Raw genomic sequence first — 18379 nt, forward strand, 5'->3', positions numbered from 1 at the left:
GCAATTGACGAAAGTACAGATGTATGGGATATCGCTCAGCTGGCTGATTTTATTTGTGGATGTGATAAGAACTTAAAAGTAAGAAGATCTAGAAATTATTCCTATGCACAATACAACTATCTATCTATCTATCTAGATGGAGGACAAACGTTGGTCTCCATTGACAACAGGATAACAACGTTCCGCGCTCGATTTCTCATAAATGCCCTACAACAGGAAATATCACACAAATGCACCACTGAGTATATTTTCACTTCTGCCACTAGAGGTCTCTCTCTCTCCACCACCTTAAGAATGACAACAGCTCAAGTGCCTGTAAATTTAACAAACTTCTACAAAGATGCCCTTCGACGATGGAAGAAGCTAAACCTCCAGCACACAGTGAAGACAGCTTCCCTACCTGAAATCCTCATGGAACCCATCTTTCACAACACGATGGTAAGAAGCCCGATCACTCAGAAAGAATTTTTCTTTCCTGCATGGAGCTGGCGAAACGTGAGGATCTTGGGTGACATTCTTTCTCCAAGCCTCACCTGGCGCTTTCCAAATTCGCTCGAAAACCTAGAATATGGGAATGAGTCTGAGCAGATAGACACCGTAAAGGCCGCGTTTCAAGCCGCTATGCCTGATAGCATAACAGAAGTGGGGCTTAGCCCTCCAAACTCAGAAGTTTTGGCGCCTATCTTTCTGATAAAAACCAATAACTCATGGGAGAAACTTACACCCAGCAACACCAACAAGATCTACAGCACACTAACACAACAGTCGAACCAAAGCACTTTGTTGGAAAATCCTGCATCATCTGATCAAACACTATTTCAATGGAATCTACCATATCGCACAAGAGTCATCAAACCTGACGCAGATATTCAGTGGAGAATGTGGCATAATATATTACCCACTCCTACTATATTACGAAAATTTAACTCAAACGTCTCAGATAACTGCCTCTTCTGCTACCAATTAGGAACGGTCCGGCATATCTACTTGGAATGCCCAGTCAACACTAAATTAATCAGTTTGACTCGGGAAACGGCAGCTCTTACCTGTGGTAATCTTCATACAGAAGAGGAATATTTCAATCTCGTCCATGTGGAGTCAAATAACCATTCATTCTGCAATTACCTTTTCATCACCGCAAAAGCGGTAATATACAACTTCTACCTCAGACATACAAGACCAGACAGCACAGCAACTTCACAGAGAGAGGCAACTGACCAACTCACTGCAGCCTTCCAACAAAAGGTGAGATGTCGGATCCTACACGAGCATCACCACCATAGGGAAAACAACACCTTAGATCTTTTCCACCAAGAATGGAATCCACGGAATCAACTCCTGGCTGAGCAGGGCGACTGCATTATAATCCACTTTCCAGCATAAAAGTGACACCTTTACCCCCCCCCCAAAAAAAAAGAAAGGGGGAAGAAAGGATTGTTGTGCTTAACAGTGCGAAAGTTAATCAGCTGGCACTCTCATGTTAATAGATAATATTGTGCAATAGTAACTTCTATGTTCTTATGTTAAAATAAGATCTTATGTTATCATGTTAAAATAACTCTTAATGGCTTTAATTTATTAAAAAAAAAAAAAAAATGTAATTAGCCTTATAAGTGACTTCGATGTAACATACCTCAACAAGAGTATGAGCATGTAACCTCTCTGTCTGACTGCAGAGAACCAAAAACCGGTTAATCCTGTATATAAGATTGTTCTGTTTACAATAAAAAAATAAAAAAAAATAAAAAAAAAATATCCATCCCAATGGCTTTAACAAGGCCTTTAAGGCCCACAACCTTCCAAGCATGCTTGGATTTCGCAACTGAAATATGAGGATAGAATGGTCACTCCTATGCCTCAAGGTATTCTTGGCTGTATCCCTGTGTGTTCATGGGGCCGGTTTGCCTGCTTGCGGGATGAAAAACACCAGATACTGGCGGAAAAAACCCTATTGCCCGTACCCAAGACCGGTTAACTTGGCTATGGCTGAGGAAGATCCTTTGGCTCCTCACGTCTAAAACGGGAATCGAACCTAGGACACTTCTTCCTCAGGCATATTAGGCTAACCACACGGACACGATACAACCACTGGAGTTGACATTTCTGATGCCCTTGTGGAAGTTTTGAATGAATACAATTTATCGTTAAAAAAGCTAGTTTGTATTGCAACTGATGGTGCTCCTGCCCAGATTGGTGTTGTTAAAGGAATTGTTACAAATTTAAAATAAAAATGCAAAAACAAGGTAATAATAATTTTCAACATTTTCATTGCATTATTCATGAGCAAACACTATGCACCAAAGTTTTAAATATTGGACATATCCTAAAAAATGTCAGTAAAATTGTAAATTAAATTCGTGCACATGGGCTTAATCATCAGCAATTTAGTAACTTTCTTGAAGATATAGAAAATAAATATAGTGATCTACCTTATTATACAGAAATTAGATGGCTTTCCAATCATAAAGTTTTAAAAGCGATTCTTCGAATTGCTGGCGAAATTACCATTTTTTTAGAATCAAAAAATTGTGAATGTGAAATATTAATAAATGATCAATGGATAAAGTACCTGGGTTTTTCATGTGACATTACAAGCCAACTTAATCTTAAGCTACAAGGCAAACACCAAGTAGTTACCATGTTATTTGACAATATTAACATTTTTAAACAGAAATTATTACATTGGCAAAAACAAATTCAAAAAGAAAATTTATTCCATTTAGAATATTGTCAATTATTATTACAAAAATCACCGAAATTGACATTTTCAGAATATATGAATCAAAAGTTATTAGAAAATGAATTCGAAAGAAGATTTTTAGATTTTAAGAAATATGAAAATCAGGTAATATAAAATTGAATTTCATATTAAAAAGAAGAACATGTAAGAAAGTTTTAACGTGAATAAAAGTTGAGCAGTTCTCAGATGTGAACTGTAGACTAAAATACACAAAGATTATTGAAAAAAAAATGAAAGACTTTGAGAACAGGAATCAAACCTTGGAGATTCAGTGGCAAGCCTTGAAGAAAGCCCTGATTGATTCACAGCTAGCGAGGTATGTGGTGAAGTTGTCTGCAAAGATAGAAAAATTAGAACTCCATGGTCGACACAGGAAGTTAAAGAGGCAGTGAAGAAAGCATATCAAAAGTTCCTGGCAAATAAGTCAGCTTGTGCTCTTAGAGAATACAGAGACAAATGTAAGAATGCAAAATACTGCGTAAAACTAGGTAAACAAAAGTCATGGGAGGACTTTGGCAAGAATAGAGAAAATAAATATCAAGAAGGTAGCAAAATATTCTGGAGGTTGTTGAAGAAGCTTAGGAATGGAGGAAAGAGTGCTGTAAAAGCAGTTAGAGATGATAAAGGTGACATAAAATGGGAGAAAAAGATATCCTTGAAGTATGGAGTAATTATTACTTTGAAAATTTGCTAAATGAAACAAGCAGTGATGACAGCACAGTGGTAAAAAACACTGACCAGACATGCAGTCAGGAATACATATCCATACTTGAAGTAGAAAAAGCCATCAAAGGCTTGAAATGTGGAAAGGCAGCAGGAGTAGATGATATTCGACCAGAAATGCTGAAGTATGGTGGTATAAAAGTCTAACAGTGGCTGCACTGCATAGTTCAGAAAGCCTGGGCAGAGGGACGAATTCCCGATGATTGGAGAAGAGCTCTCATAGTACCCATATATAAAAAGCGAAATAAAACAATGTGAGAATTACAGAGGTATTTCCCTACTGAGTGTTCCTGGCAAATAGATCTATGTAAGTATACTTGAGAAACGATTGAGAAGAATTGTGGAAGAAAAGTTGGGTGAAGAACAAGCCGGACACAGACCAAATAGAGGCTGTCAGGATCAGATCTTCACTTTACGACAAATAGTAGAGAAAGAATGGGAATATAACAAAGATCTGTATTTAAGTTTTGTCGATTTGGAAAAGGCATATGACAAGGTGCCAAGAGAGAAGCTATTCAATATGCTAGTTATATGGTGTCAATGGGACATTATATCAAGCAATACTTAGTCTTTATTTGAGTTGTAAGTCAGCAGTTAGAATTGAAGGAAGTACGGGAAGATGGTTTAATGTTAAATCTGGTGTGAGACGAGGATGTACATTATCCCCTCTGTTATTCATTATTTATATGGATCACATTATGAACGAAAGTGGTATTAAACATGATATCAAATTCGGAGATGTTAATGTCAGCTCTTTGCTTTATGCAGATGATGTTATACTTCTAAATAAATCCGCTACAAGATTCTCTGACTAAATTGAATAACTGTTGTAATAGATATGGTATGAAGGTCAGCATTAAAAAGACAAAGACAATGAAAATAGGCAGAATCATTGAAAATGTCAACTGTGTTGTGAATGGAGAACCTGTGGAACAAGTGAAACATTTCAGCTAGTTAGGCACGATTTTTAGTGAAGATAGTAAATTAAATATAGAAATAGACAACAGAATCGGCAAAGCTGGTATGGTGGGAAGTCAATTGAATAAATTAATATGGAATAAGAAAGAAATTAGTCAAAACACCAAATTAGCTGTATACAATACAGTGTTCAAACCAGTTTTAACTTATGGATCTAAGATCTGGGTCAGAAGTAAAGCACTTGAACAAAGACTAGAGACTGCAGATATGAAAGTCCTGTGAAAGATTATAGGTGTGAACAGATGGCATCAATGGCAATATCATATTAAAAACGAGGATATTAGGAAAGAACTTGACATTGTCAGCATCCAGGAATGCATTAGCAGAGCTAATCTCAGGTGGTATGGTCACTTAAACTGAATAGGCAAAGAAAGATTAGCAAAACAAGTGTTCTCTGCCAGGTTGGCAGCAAAACTACGACGATGTTGGAGTCTTGACAGGTAACAGATTGATTTGGAGGAAAATTATAGATAGGATGAAAATCAAGTTAACTTATTTACTTCTCCTCTATCGATTGATGTCGAAACTGTTGATGACAATTTACAGTTGGAATTAATCAAAATTCAATGTGATTCCGTATTGAAAAAAAATATATGGATGTTGGAATTACAAAGTTCCATAATTATTTATCAGTCGATCGATACCCCAATGTGTTATGTGCAATTAGGCGTATTTTATCTATGTTCTGTAGCACATATTTATGTGAATCAACTATTTTTCAACTTTAAAGAATAATAAAACTGCGGAAAGATCAAGATTAACAGACCAGCATGTGCCAACAATGTTGAAAATAACTACAGCTCAAAAATTCAACCAAATTTTGTAGATTTCGTTAATGAAAAACGTTGTCAAGTTTCTTCAAAAAAATGGTATGTATAATTTTATTTAAATATGTAAACTTTATTTTTTATAAGAATTTTTTTAACATGGTTGTATTTTGTACTTATATACTCTAATTAATATTAAAAAATGTTTCCTTTTTATTTCAAGATTTTTTTTTCTGTTGCGGCTCGCTGCTTGATGTATAATTCTTAATTTGGCCCTTGGGGTAAACGAGTTTGATTTGTCTGATTTAACCCTTAGCCCACCCAGTATTAAATACATGACAGTTTACGTTTTTTGGTGGAAAAATTTATATAAAAATATTACAAGTTTTACAGTGGTTATTTCGCAACTCCGTGTCTAATTTCAAATGACTAGGAGAGATCCAATCTGTACATACTGCACACACACACACAACCCAAAAGTTCGGGGAATTTGACCATAAAAAATATTACTTACCCTAACTCCTAGTTTCCACTGTGGAATCATGGAAGTCCTCAAGTGTGATTGTGTTGAGCTCCTCCTGATTCTGCCTGGATCTCAACCGTGTCAAAATGACGCCCTTTCAGCCAGATTTTTTTCTGGGAACAGGAAAAAGTCACAGAGATGATTTCAGACAAATTCTGGGGATGGGGTGAGGAATGACTATCATGTTTTTGAAAGCCAAGAACTATTGAACAATGAATAACATCTGGGTGGGCACATTGTCACGGTGGAGGACCCAGTCGTTCTTTCACTTGTCTGGACATTTATGCCAAATATGCTCTCCCTTAGCTGCTTCAAAAACTCACAGTAAAGCTTGCTATTGACAGTTTGAACAAAGGGGGAGAAATTCCTTGTTGATACTTGGAAGAAAAAAAAAAAAAAAAAAAAAAAAAAACACTGACTTGATAATGCTGTGAACTTGACATGCTTTTTAAGCTGCAGTAAATTCAGCAATTTCCAGTCAGTTTCTCTTGGTTTCTGCAACTCTTCGAGGTTTAAACAAATTTTGATGCAGCTTCTTTGCTCCATAAAATCTGCCATTCCAGTTGAAAAAAAGAATCACTGAAACACTAAAATACGACATTACAAAAAATGCACATAGCCCAAGAAAACAGCCTCTTAGCTTGCTAGCTGTTGGCATACTGATTCACAAAGGATACTGCTTGCCCCAAAGCTGTACTACAACTGGTTCATGTGTGCTACTCAAATTCCCTGAACTTTTAGGTAGCACTTTGTAAACTAAATATGAGAATTATATGCAAAATAAAGCAAAAAGAAATGAAGATAAATTTGGTAAGAACCAAATAATAGTTCTTAGAATCAGAATTTTCCTTTAAATAATTGAAAACAATCCTAGAATTTTATTCTGTAAAACTTAGGCCTATAATGAGATGCTGAAGAAAAGTAGGATCCACAGGAGAAGTTTGTTATAGCAGATGGTTTATAATGCATATCTTAAATATGCACTAAGCCAATAAGGATCAGATCAGAACACTCTGGTAGTTTTTTGAGTGGGTAAGTGTTTGTTATAGTGAGTTGATTATAACAAAAACAGATTCCGGTTAACTGTTCCACCCATTAATCGGGGTAGTCTATTTATTGTGACAAGTCTGGAAGTACAAAAACAAAATGAAAATATAAGAATTTGCTTCATTTTTTGGGACACAATGCAATTTAATTGAGGTAGCCAGTAACCCTAACACTCCATGTTACCACATGGAGTGTTACTGGGTTAATTTTCTAATACTGCATGTGGTAACATGGAGTGTTAGAAAAATTGTGTAATCTTGCTTCAGAAATTTAGTGGTGATGATCACATCTGCAATGCTGGATGAAACAGGGTTATTTTATTGTGCTGCATTGAATGGCTGCTGGTGTTATAAAAGCACTACTGTTTGGATTAATGAAAGCTATGGATCATGCAAAAGTATTATGATGTTCAAATATGTTAGAAATTGATAAACAAAAGCTGTTAATTATTGGACAAAAGGCCAGGCTCAATGCTGTAAATTACAATAGATAATTTACTAATTCAGTACCATACAAACACAAAAAAAAGTGTTAATGACATTTGAATTTTGAAGAAATGGCTTATTACTTGATACATAGAATAATAACAGAAATCAAGAAAACTTTTACTGGTGTTCTTGACAAAATGTAAGAAGTTCAATACAAAATTTAATCTTTCACAAGCAATACATTTTATGGCACAGTTGGCAAGGGATAAGCAACAGGATTGTTCAAAACTGTTTTGCTCACTGTGGTTTTAAACATTCAATCATAGATATGCCCAGATATGGCTGATAGTGAAAATGATGGCCCATTACATGTGAACCACATCAGAAGCTACAAAGAGTTTGTATCCATTGTCGATATTAGAATGAAAATTAAGATTTTCATTCTAAGATGTGATGAAGATGGCACTTCTGAGCTTGAATAAGTTATTACCCAGGATGCTGGAAAATTTATTACTGCTCAGGGAGAAAAGCTATATCTGCATGAATTCCCTGCAATGATTTTGTTTCATTGTCAATGATATTTTCTAAAAAAATGACAGGCTATTCTTGGTCGATTCCTACAAAGTCATTCACTGCAGGTGTATTTAATATATATAAATATATAATATAAATGAAATTATTTTTATGGCAGATATTTTAATTGAAGCCAATTGCTTGCAAGTTTATCTGCAAGTAGGAAACTTTACTATGCAATAAACAAAACAGTTGTCTCAACTTGTATTTTGTCTTAGGTACATACACCTTTTAAACTCTTGACATGCAACTTTAACTTGGAAAGCCACTTAACTGGACCAAATTAACCAGAATCTACTCTGTGCGTGTCATAACTGAAGAACATACAGAAGGACAGTTTAACTTTCAATCAGTTATAAGGCAAGTTGTACATTACTCCATCATTGTTTATATGAGGCTCACAATATTAAAGGAAGTGATATATTAAACCTGATATCCAAATCTAAGTTATTACTTAATTCTAGAAACATTCAGTACTTCAACTGAATTGAATCATGAACAAATTTCAACATTAAAAATGAGTTAACATAAAACATTTCAACATAAAAAAAGGAATTAAATGACACAAAAAAATCAGCTTTTTGGCACAAAGTGAAGATGGTAAATTAAATATGTTAAATACACAGAATATGCGAGCCAGTTCAATAAAATTATATAAAACTAGGACTGCACTATGCTAAAATATTCCCATAATCAAATTGAAATTTCAAGGGGCGTCCTGCACATTTCCAATTTGTTTCATCCAGTCACTCTTATGATACCCTTATGGGTATCATAAGTGTAACTGGATGAAAAGAGCACAAGCATCATAAGAGCACAAGCTGGACTCAAATGCAGAGCATCAGGAAAGGGCATGCATCTTATTAATGAACTACAAATTACTCACTGATTTGTCTGTTGCTACAAGCAGATTACACACACACACACACATATATACAATGATTATTCTGTCACATATATCATAGAAGTCACAGTGTAGGTACCTGCTTGATAATGGAATAGATTCAACTGGTCCACAGAAATTTATCACATCAACTTGTCAAACTAATCAAACAAATAGCTGATCAAAGATTGCAGATATGACTGCTCAGGAAATGAACAAATAATGGATTAATAACAGAAACCATAATAAAATTATTAGAAAGGAATAATCAATATTCAATAATGTGACCAGGTCAGTTTAAGGTGATATATGCTCAAAGATACATCTGAAAGATTAGCAAAACAGAGTTTGAAGCAAAAATGACATAAAAAGACTCCGTGTGTTGAGGGTTGAAGATTTTTCATGGGATGTAGGCTATTTCAACCTAATCCATGATCCATATATAAGTAATCACAGTGATTCCCAGTTAAAAGCATGCTTATATAAGGGACTGAGATGTTTCATTATAACATTTGCAATAGTATAAAAGGAATACGTAATATTCAGCACCATTAATTATTTATATCTAATTAATACAATACTAGTAAAAAATACACTATCTACCAATAATTGTCCGGACACCCCTTATATTTGAAGTGATGGAACATTCCAGTTTGTTAATAACAAAAACTAGTGTACAGATAGTAGATAGTAGGAAGCAGTATTTCATCGTAACAGTTGAATACAGGTGGTATGGCAACATGATGTGAACTCAGTGACTTCAAGAGACGTGTCATCGTGGCTGTCACATTGGTGGCATGTCCATACATGCCATTTCTGCTTAACTAGAGCATCCAAAATCAACAGATGATGATATGATCAGCAAATGGAGACGTTCTGGCATCACTAGCAGGAAACACTCAGGGCAGTCGCTGAAAATCTGATGGGGACAGAAGGATGTTAAAATGGGTGGCAAAAAACTGGCTACAATCGGCAGAGAATGATGAGTTCCAGAGCACCAGTAACACCATCGTAAGCACTAATACTGTATGAAATTAACTCAATTTACAGGTTTCCACAGAAAAGTAGCTGCACACAAGCTGAACATCACAACAACGAATGAGGCAGCTTGTCTGGCTTGGTGCAAAGAGCATGTAAACCAAACAATTGACCAGTGGAAAAACAGTACTCTGGAGGGATGAATCAAGGTTCACCTGTTTCCAGTCTGATGAGCGCTTGTTACCATAGTGTGTTGTATCCACAGTAAAGTTTGGTGGTGGAGGAATAATGGTGGGGTGCATTCAGCTGGTTTAGAGTGGGACCACTGGTCGTTGTCTGTGGTTCCATGAAGGCAGCTCAGTACCTTTATATTCTGAATAATCAGGTGCTGCATATACTGTGGAGTTTTTATGGAATGGACCCATGTTACTATCAAGACGGCACAATGTAACAGAGCTGCAGCCGTTATGGAATGGTATGAAGAGGTGGGTGTTAATCGACAGCTCTGGCCTGCGCAGAGTCCTGAACATCCCCATCGAACACACGTGAGATGGATTGGAGCAGATTGAGGTCCAGAGCAGAACATCCTTGATCTGTCTGAACTCATTGCAGCTTTGATGGAGGAATGGAAACAAATTTCACCTGATGTCTGCTGCTCATTGGTGGAATGCCTCCCTCAAAGGGTGCAGGAGGTGATCAAAGCCAAAGGTGGACATACCCGATATTAGAGTTTGCTTGCTGGTATCAATTGTAAATTGCTGAAGTGTCCAGACAATTATTGGTATATAGATCTAATATAAATAAACTATAACAACACTTAAATACGAATAACAGAATATATGAAAAAATATTACAGTAACATCAGGAAATTATTGCAAAAAACATTTTAACTCTTTCATAGTGCTTAAAATCAAACTGGCATATACACTGTTTTATAGTTCATAAAACACAAAAAAATGCATAAATGTGTTTTATTGCCTTTTTATAACAAAGAACTTTCTTTGCAAAAGCTGTATAACTGAGAGGAGACCTCCACATAGCCTTTCAAGGAATGTGGAGAACCGACCAATCGGTTCTCCACATTCCTTGAAATACAATCCCCACCCTCTCTTGGTGCACCCTGTTGGGTATCTACTTGGATACTGAATGAACAACGATGAGATGGCAATTTGGGATTTAGCCGACCAAATTGTATTCTTATAGGTTAAACCAAAATAAAAAATGATGGTACAACATGACAAAATTTCATGCCAGCTGAGGCGTCGCCCAGTTAAACAAGGCCCTCGTTGTTTTCGCCAAGGAACCAGGGCGTAAAGCAAAAAGTCAGCTACTGGAACAAATCTGAAAACACACCCCAACTCAACATCACCAGAGTTAAAGATCAGTACTATCAACATAAGAAGCCTGAATGGCAAAGAAATGGAGCTAGCTGAAGAATTAAAGTACCAGATCGACATAATAGGGGTGACTAAGACAAAAACAGGGCGAGATCTTTCTGAGAATAAATACAAAATGTTATATTCAGGAAATGACAATCAAGGAAAAGAAGGAGTAGCCATAGTATTCAACACAAAATATGAGGCTAATCTTCTCGAATGGTAGTCAGTCTCAAGTAGAGTAATGTGGGCAAATATGAGAATGGAGAACTGGACAATGAAACTTATTTGTGAATATGATCCCATAGAAGGTTCTACTAAGATAGAAATGGAGGAATTTTTTGAGGCTTTAGAAAAAGCAACTGACACAATGAAAAAGGAAAAGTTGGTCCTTGTTGGAGATCTAAATAGCAGAGTAGGAAATGATTGTGAGATATACAGAAATATTTTGGGAAATTTTGGAGAAAAGAGCAAAGCTAATAATAATGGCAAATATCTGTTGGATTTCTGCTCAGGACATTACTATTACAGGCAACTCCAGGGAGTTATTAGACTCATCGAGGGAAGACCCAAATCATATTCATCACAACTATTCAACATTCATACAGTATCTATCATACCTCGCCTTAAACTCATTCACTGTCACAGCATCCACCGCAGACTCAGGGAGTGCATTCCACTCATTCACTACTCTAAAAGTAAAGAACCCAGCTCTAACACCTTTACTAACCACACTTTTGCCCAGTTTCCATGGATGTCCCCTAGTCCTCCCACAACCAGCCCTGTTCTCAAAAATGTCTTCTGAATTAATTTTATAGAAACCCTTCAGTAATTTGAATGCCTCAATCATATCTCCCCTCCTCCGCCTATCAACCAATTTTTGCAACCCACAAATCCTCAACCTGTACTCATAAGGTTCATTCTACACACCTGCTATCATCTTGGTCACTCGCCTCTTGATCCTCTCCACCTCCTCCCCATCAAGAAGAAACCTAAGTGACTAAATCTGGGCACAGTAGTCGAGATGGGGTCATATCAAGGCTCGATACAGAGGAACAATAACCTGCTTGTCAACGTATTCTTCAGCAACCAAGTGATTTGATGAGCTGATTTGGCCACTTTTGCAATGTGTCCCCTAAATTTCAATTCCTTAACCACCAACACTCCTAAATCTCGTACCTGTCAATTTCCTGGAGCACAGTTCCACCAATGCAGTAAACTGCCGCCAATCTTTTCACCCCAAAATGCATAATCTTACATTTTGCCACATTAAATTGACATCCATTCTCCTTAGCCGAGACCTCCAATCTATCCAAATCATCCTGCAAAATTTTGACGTCATCTGCATTCACTATTGCCCTACCCAACTTCGCATCATCCGCAAACAAATGAACTGTTCCTCTCAGATCATTTCCTATATCATTTATGAACAAATTAAACAGCAGTGGTCCAAGAACAGATCCTTGTGGCACACCACTAGTCACAGGCCGTCTTGTGGACTCCACTCCCGAGTAAACCACTCTCTGATATCTCTCCGTCAACCACCCTCCTATCCATCTCACCAACCCTATGTCCATCCCCATATGCTGCAATTTACTGATTAGAATTCCATGTGGTATCCTGTCAAAGGCCTTAGAAAGATCCAGTAGAATCACTGTAAACCCATTACCCTTATCCAGTTCAGCCGTCACTGTGTTATAATACGTGAGCAAGTTACTGAGGCATGACCTGCCCTTCACAAAACCATGCTGTCCCCGATACAGTATCCCATTTTCTTCTATCCAATCTTGTATTTTCCTCTCGACTATTTTCTCTAAGACCTTGATAATGATTCCTGTTATGCTGATTGGCCAGTAATTTTCAACAGCAGCCTTGAAACCACCTTTGTGCAGCGGAACTATTTCCCCCTCTTTACACCCCCTTGGGACTGACCCAGACCCGAGGCTCAAATTAAACAAAATGGTCAAGGGACTGACAATTCTTTAGCCGCTTCACGTACGACACGAGCTGGTATACCATCCAATCCCACAGACGTATTGACATTGAGGTTCTGTAATAGACTAGTTACCTCTACTTCATTCATCACAATTCCGGTATAAGCTGTTGGTTCTTCCATTCCTGCAAAGTCACCACCTGGATGATATACTCTTGCAAAGTGCTCGCTCAGTAATTCCACAATATCGACTGATTCGGTTACCTCCACTACCCTCAGCATTTTTTAAGATCATTCTACCATGAGCATTTTTCCTTTTACTTGCAACATATTGGAAAAACTGTTTGGGATTCTCTTTAGCCTGAATGGCTAATATTCTTTCGTAACCTACTTTTGCTTTTCTTATCACCCTTGTTACCATCCTGGCCTGAGCTTTATACTGTTCCTGTGCCTGATGGTCACCTTTCTCTTTAAATTCCCTCCACAATTGTTTCTTTTTTTGCAGCTCAAGCTTAATAGTGTTATTCATCCATTTAACCCCTACTTGATTTATTATTCGGACTCTTGGTATACAGTCAACCATTGCCTCCTGCAAACAGTTCTTAACCACCTCCCATGCACTATCAACATCCAGCCCTTGCAGTTTTACATGCCATGGCACTGAGCCAAGCACACACCTAAGCTTGTCATACTTACCAGCTGGTAATTCCACACGTACCCTGTCTTAATTGTAAATTCCACTCCTTTAGCCACCTCCCAAGTCATGGACTGGACTGGTTATTACTAACACCATGTTCCAACATAAAAATGTGCACAAATTCACATGGAGAGTAGAGGCAAGGAATAAGAAAAGTCTCATTGACTATGTTTTGTTGATAGTGATGTTTTCTCACTGGTGCAGGACACCAGAATGTATAAAGGATTTGAAATTGGAAGTGATCAGTATTTAGTTTTGAGCAGAATGAAACTGAATATCATATTGAAAAGAAGAACATGTAAGAAAATATTAAAATGAATAAAAGTTGAGCAGCTCTCAGATGTGAACTGTAGACTAAAATACACAAAGATTATTGAAGAAAAAATGAAAGAGTTTGAGAACAGGAATCAAACCTTGGAGATTCAGTGGCAAGCCTTGAAGAAAGCTCAACTAGAGAAGCATGTGGTGAAGTTGTCTACAAGGATACAAAAATTAGAACACCATGGTGGACACAGGAAGTTAAAAAGGGCAGTGAAGGAAAAGAAGAAAGCATACCGAACGTTTCTGGCAAATAAGTCAGCTTGTGCTCTTAGAGAATACAAAGACAAATGTAAGAAAGCTAAACGCTGTGTAAAACTAGCTAAACAAAAGTCATGGGAGGACTTTGGCAAGAATATAGAAAATAAAGATCAAGAAGGTGGCAAAATATTCTGGAGGTTGTTGAAGAAGCTTAAGAAATAGGAAAGAGTGCTGTAAAAGGAGTTAGAGATGATAAAGCTGACATGAAAACGGGAGAAAAAGATATCCTTGAAGTATGGAGTAATTACTTTGAAAAACTGCTAAATGAAACAAGCAGTGCTGACAGCACAGTGATAAAAAACACTGACCAGGCATGCAGTCAGGAATACATATCCATACTTGAAGTAGAAAAAGCCATCAAAGGCTTGAAATGTGGAAAGGCAGCAGGAGTAGATGATATTCGACCAGAAATGCTGAAGTATGGTGGTATAAAAGTCTTACAGTGGCTGCACTGCATAGTTCAGAAGGCCTGGACAGAGGGAAGAATTCCCGATGATTGGAGTAGAGCTCTCATAGTACCCATATATAAAAAGGGAAATAAAACTGAATGTGAGAATTACAGAGGTATTTCCCTACTGAGTGTTCCTGGCAAGATCTATGCAAGTATACTTGAGAAACGGTTGAGAAGAACTGTGGAAGAAAAGCTTGGTGAAGAACAAGCTGGATTCAGGCCAAATAGAGGCTGTCAGGATCAGATCTTCACTTTACGACAAATAGTCGAGAAAGCATGGGAATATAACAAAGATATGTATTTAAGTTTTGTTGATTTGGAAAAGTCATATGACAAGGTGCCAAGAGAGAAGCTATTCAAAACGCTACAGTTATATGGTGTCAATGGGATATTATATCAAGCAATACTTAGTCTTTATTTGAGTTGTAAGTCAGCAGTTAGAATTGAAGGAAGTACAGGAAGATGGTTTAATGTTAAATCTGGTGTGAGACAAGGATGTACAATATCTCCTCTGTTATTCATTATCTATATGGATCACATTATGAAGGAAAGTGGTATTAAACATGATATCAAATTTGGAGATGTTAATGTCAGCTCTTTGCTTTATGCAAATGATGTTATACTTCTAAATAAATCCGCTACAAGATTCTCTGACTAAATTGAATAACTGTTGTAATAGATATGGTATGAAGGTCAGCATTAAAAAGACAAAGACAATGAAAATAGGCAGAATCATTGAAAATGTCAACTGTGTTGCAAATGGAGAATCTGTGGAACAAGTAAAACATTTCAGTTACTTAGGCACAATTTTTACTGAAGATTGTAAATTAAATATAGAAATAGACAACAGAATCGGCAAAGCTGGTATGGTGGGAAGTCAATTGAATAAATTCATATGGAATAAGAGAAATATTAGTCGGAACACTAAATTAGCAATAATGTATACAATACAGTGATCAAACCGGTTTTAACTTATGGATCTGAGAGCTGGGTCAGAAGTAAAACACTTGACCAAAGACTAGAGAACGCAGATATGAGAGTCCTGAGAAAGATTATAGGCATGAACAGATGGCATCAATGGCAATATCAAATTAAAAACGAGGATATTAGGAAAGAACTTGACATTGTCCACATCCAGGAATGAGTTAGCAGAGCTAATCTGAGGTGGTATGGTCACTTAAACAGAATGGGCAAAGAAAGATTAACAAAACAAGTGTTCTCTGCTAGGTTGGCAGCAAAATGACCCGGAGGAAGACCAAGATATAGGTGGACTGATACAGTACAAAGTGTGTTAGACGATAGAAATATAAGATCTGATAATGTAATAAGATTTTGACAAGTAACAGACTGATTTGGAGGAAAATTGTAGATAGGAAGTTAGTAATGATGTAATTTTTTTCTTTGTTAAATCTCTTTAAAGTGCTTCAGGAAGAATTTGACAAGAGGTTTCAGCAGTTCAACACCACTGAGCCAAAGGTATTGTTTTTTTTACAGACTTAAGTGCAATTGAAATTGCTGAACTCATTATAAACTTTAACAATGCAACAATAGAAGAAGTAGAACTGGAAATTTTAGATCTCAGGAATGATATCACATTAAAGTCATATAAAGGTGATGAAAACTTTTGAGGTTGGTGGATAGAGAAAGAGTTCTCGTTTTAAATAGTTGTGCATACAAGATAAAATCTTTTTTTTGATCAATATACTTGTACAAGTCATTTTTTTTTCCCACAATGAACATCATAAAATCTAAATACAGATTGCAACTAAAGGATGAACATCCCGATGACTGTTTGCAGGCTGCAATCTTACAAACAAGCAGCTTGCAAACTGCAGAATCTGCAAAAGCAGAACTTTTGCAGATTCTGCCAACTTGATTTTGGGAAGTATGAATAGCCAGTGTCGATCTCATCTTCAGGAAAAAACTTTTTTTAATATACTGATGTCATTACTATTATTTTTGAGGAAATTCCAATAGATTTAATACTTTCGATATTTCAGCGAAGTCAAGTTGTGTCATCAGGGAACACAGAACAATGATATGTGTATGCAGGCTCTAACACTAGATAAATGAAACTGAAAAAAGGCAACTAAGGTTGATTCTAGAATCCTAAATAGCACCCCGTAATGAGCTAAATTGGGTTTCTTGGGCATTGGGCTGAAGATCTTAGGAATACTTCCCGATATATGTCATGGTCAGTACTTGTTTAAGTTCAGTGGATACCGAAGTATCTATTGTGTGTGTGTGTGTGTGAACGTACAATGGTGTCGAGCAGTTTTATGTGATGTGAATGGCATGATTTTCTTGACGAGTGGATTCTCATTTAGCAGGATCATTTTAGGAGTGGTTTCTGGAGTGAGACCATAATAGCTTGGGGGATTAATCAGCTCCAAAGAGCATTCTCAATCATAAAGTTCAAGTATACTTAAATTATTTTACAGATGGTTGATATTCTCTTTGATGCCATCTTCTCATACTAAGAGGGTTTCAGGGCAGATTTTGTTCTAACAGCTGATGTATTTAGGTTTCTTTGTATGGCAACATTTATGATCACTCTTGTAACATATTGGGCATGGATGATTGTGCCATACCAAGCAATTTAGACATGCCTATATTTCTGAAATGTAAAACTTCTTAGTGGATAAGGATGGTATAAAGTCTAATAGAGCAGTTGAAATCCTGCTTTTACAGATGGTTTAGGTGTGTCAAAAGTAAAGATACAACTAATCAGAAGAAGGCCACCATCCCTACCTCCTACTCCATTATTTTTAAGTTCCAAACATGACCACTCATTTGAAGTGTCAAGGAGGTCCCCTTCATGACACCTTAGTAGAATAGTTATGCTTTATGAGGTGCTATTATAATTGGTGCCCCCCCCCCCCTCCCATTAATGTTGCTTGCAGTAGTTCCTGAGTGTTGCTGGCATGAATTTTCCACCAAGATATTACTAGGACATAATTTTAATTGCTTTGAGAGAGTTTGTCAATCCTTCTTAACCTTTCTGAATAAAAGAGGTGAAGGTTTCTCTATTGGCTTTTCACCTGTTGCATGAATTTTTTTTTTTATTAAAGGGTATATTTATTTATGTGTATCAGATCTTTTTTGTTTACTGAAAAATTCAAGAATGAAGGAGTCATGCTCAAAGGGATTTTTGGTTTGGTGCCATATATTCCCATCCACCAGTGACACATGGATGCTCACTATCTGGCAAGCAATAAATGCACTTGAGAGTGAATACTATGATTACTCCAGAAGCAATACCCACACTACAGCAAGATCCTGTCCTAGAACCATGAGGAAGGATACTTACACCACCATGTAAGGGTAGACATGCTCATATCTACTATGTAGGAGGCTGACTACAGGCCATCTAGGAGCACCCATCTTGCCTAAGCAGTGTGATATTAATAGAACTGATTGCACTACACAGCAAACATGGCAGCATGTTTGCTGTGTAGTAAGGCAATGAATCCCAGTGTTAATGATGGGTTGGAAGACAGGAGAGCAAAAAAAAAAAAAAAAGAATGAAAAGGGCCAATACATGCCTGAAAGGTTCTCTCCACAACAAACAGGTTCCTACATGGAGGGATCAACTGCAGGATTATTATAATATTGCTTATTAAATGCATTCATGACTATATATAAATCCATTTTTCAATGTTGCAGAGCTTTAAAAATATGAAATCAAAAAAATGAGTTTCCT

General features: G+C 36.8%; 1 protein-coding gene across 2 annotated transcripts in view; it reads right to left on the bottom strand.

The window, feature by feature from the left end:
• CkIIalpha (casein kinase II subunit alpha) overlaps nucleotides 1–18379 on the bottom strand; it is a 210032-nt gene that overhangs the window by 167095 nt on the left and 24558 nt on the right. The gene's annotated exons all lie outside the window — the stretch shown is intronic.

Source organism: Typopeltis vanoorti, chromosome 9 (genome assembly GCF_054136105.1).
Source record: "Typopeltis vanoorti isolate ZY-2024b chromosome 9, IOZ_Tvanoo_1.0, whole genome shotgun sequence".
Lineage (NCBI taxonomy): Eukaryota > Metazoa > Arthropoda > Arachnida > Uropygi > Thelyphonidae > Typopeltis > Typopeltis vanoorti.